A 3,325-nucleotide genomic window follows, 5' to 3' on the forward strand; every position below is an offset into this window, starting at 1 on the left:
AATACACCGAAAGTACAAGGGTTTAAAAAAAAATAAAGTCTAAAGGAAGATTCCCTCGAGTTTCTTCATTTTACTGTTTTAACTTCCCTAGATTTCAAATTTGAAAATGGAATGAGACAGGAGAGGGAGCTAACACAGATACTGCTTTATGTACCAATACAAATTGCTAATAGCTCACTCTTAGCTGGCAATTTTCATAATACAAGTGTCCCAAAAATTATTCCAAGGAGCTAATGAATAGGACTTTTCTTAATAATAGAAATTGTTCAGTTTCACCAATTAGAACTTGTCTTGCTTATCTTTTAAGAATCAGAGAAAACCATGAAACTATACGACTTAAAATTTTTAAGTAGTATGCTTCAAATAAGTGTTTTCTACTGGTTTATAAATTAAAATGCAATTGTCAGATGATCAAAATTTTGAGGGACTTATGAAAAAGAATGCTATCTACCTCCAGAGAAAGAACCATTAGAGTAAAAATACAGATGAAAACATATGATTTATTCCTTGTTTATTTGGGTAATGATTTGGGTTTTAGTTTTAAGATTATTCAATTATAAAAATGAGTAATATAGAAATGTTTTGTGTGATAATACATGTGTAACCCAGAAAAAATAAAAATCAAAAGAAAAAAGGACATTTCTACCAATAGCATATTAGCATCCCCATTTTTCCACATCTCTTCCAACATTTGCTATTTAGTCCTTTTATCATTTTAGCCTATCTGAAAAATGGGAAATATCTCAGAATTTCTTCTCTAATCAGTAATGATTTGGAGCATTTTTATATTACTACATATAATTGATTTCCTCATCCAAAAAGCTATCTGTTCATATCTTTAGACCATATATCAGTTGCAGAATGGGTCATATTCTTAAAAATTTGACCAAGTTCTGAGAAACTATTTATACAAAATTTCCCCCAGTTTTCTACTTTCCTTCTAATTTTTAGCTACTTTAGTTTTATTTGAATAAAACCTTTTCAATTTAGTGTAATCAAAATGATTAATTTTATATCTTATAATGCTTTCTATTTTTTGCTTATTCATAACTTTGTCTCCTATCCTGATAGGTAATATGGTCCATCATCTTCTAATTTCCTTATAATAACTACATTTATGTCTAGGTCATGTATCAATTTTTATCTTATCTCAGTAAGTGATATAAGATATAGTATATGCAAGATATAATTTCTAACCTTTTTTTTTTACCACATAGTGAATTCTTATCTCCAAAAATTGGATCTTTACTTTTGTTAAACACAAAGTTACTATAATCTTTTATTATTGTCTTCTATATTTCTATTCTGTTCCATTTGTCTACCAGAGAGTGTTAATTATTCCTTTATAACACAGCTTAAAATCTTGTACTACTAGAATTCTCCCTTTAGTTTTTTTTTCCCATAGATTCCTTTGATATTCTGGACCTTTTGTTCTTCAAAATGAATTTTGTTATTATTTTTTCTAACTCAATAAAATATTTTTGGTAATTTAATTTCAATGGCATTAAATAGGTAGAATAGTTTTAGTAGGGTTGTCATTTTAATTATGTTGGCTCTGCCCACCAATGAATAATTATTTTTCTCCATTTAAAAATACTTTATATGTGTAAAAAGTGTTTTATAATTACGTTCAGGTAGATCCTGAGTTTATTTTGGCAGGCATACTCCCAGGTATTTTATTCTGTCTGTGGTTATTTTAAATGAAGTATCTCCTTCTATCTCATAGGTTTTTGTTAGTGACATATAGAAATACTGGTTATTTATGTGATTTATTTTATATCCTGCTACTTTGCTACAATTTGATTGTTTCAACTAATATTTTAGTTGAATCTCTAGGATTTTCCACATGTGTCATCATGTTATCTGAAAAAAAGAGTTTTATTAGCTGTTTGCCAATTCTGATTCCTTCAATTCATTTTCCTTCTCTTACTTCTATTGCTAGCATAACTAGTACAATATTAAATGATGATGATGAAGGGCATCCTTGCTTCATTCTTTATCTTATTAGCAAGGCTTCTGGCTCAAACCCATTACAAATAATACTTCCTGATGGTTTTAGGTAGATGCTTCTTATCATCTTGAGACAAAATCCATTTATGCCTATGCTTTCTAGTATTTCTATTATAATTAGTGGTTATTTTGTCAAAAGTTTTTTCTGCAACTATTGATATAATTATATGATTTTTGCTATGTCTAAACTCATCCTTAAACACTTAGCAAATTTCCACTGGCTTATACTCTATCACAGTGATTCTGAATGCCTAGCTACAGAAGTACAGAGCCCATTTCCCATCTCCAATTGATCACCCCCTCATTTTTATCCCTCTTAGCTCTAACCATTCTCTACTCCCAAAATATCCCACTCCATACCTACCCACTTTTTTCTAGTGTGCTTTCTGGAATGTTTGTTCAATAATTAGGCAATTTTATTTCATCTTAAGCCCTTCCCTTTCTCATTCCTTTCATCTTCTGTGAGAATTGAGTAACTCCTGTTGCTAAAACTTTCTTGAACACCAGTTTCCATTACTGGTCATGCTTTCACTAGTGCCCCTTGATTCTTTGTTTCTTACTACTACTTTGAAACTCTCCCACTCCCAACACCATCAGCAATTTCTTCTCCTTTGTGGTTCACATTATTCAAACTTAACACCCATTATAAATGCTAAGTGCTTTCAATGTTTTTTCTTTTCTATTCCAGCCATTATTTTTGCTGTGTAGGCAATAAATTCTGCTCTTATAATTCTCATTTCTATTTTGAACTACTCAGGAATGTTATATTATGTGTCCATGTTCTCACATACCATGGAGTCTTCTGTTTCATCAAATTTTGGATCACTTTCCTGTTTTACAGTATTTATTCAGTGATGTCTGAATTCATTTACGAGATTTTGAGGTCATATTTCCTTCTGTGTTAATGTTTTCTGTACTGAATTATCTGCTTAAGTTCAGGGTCTGTGTTTTCTTCTTCCTAAGATCTTTGGTAATTTCAGTATCTTCTCCTGATTTCCCCTTCTTTACTTTCTGACTTTGACCCCTCTGATAGTGGTTTACTTGATGACTGGATTTCAAAGTTGCTTGACCTCTGTTGATACTGGTCAATACATAATTCCCTAGATTGGAAATTTACCTTAGTAACTTTTGACTCACCAGAACTAGCTGCTGCTGTGTTCTATGATTTTTACCTCAGGGAAAGAGAGAGAGAGAGAGAGAGAGAGAGAGAGAGAGAGAGAGAGAGAGAGAGAGAGAGAGACAGAGACAGAGACAGAGACAGAGACAGAGACAGAGAGACAGAGAGAGACAGAGAGAGAGAGAGAGACAGACAGAC

This window comes from Gracilinanus agilis, chromosome 6 (genome assembly GCF_016433145.1).
Source record: "Gracilinanus agilis isolate LMUSP501 chromosome 6, AgileGrace, whole genome shotgun sequence".
Classification (NCBI taxonomy): Eukaryota; Metazoa; Chordata; class Mammalia; order Didelphimorphia; family Didelphidae; genus Gracilinanus; species Gracilinanus agilis.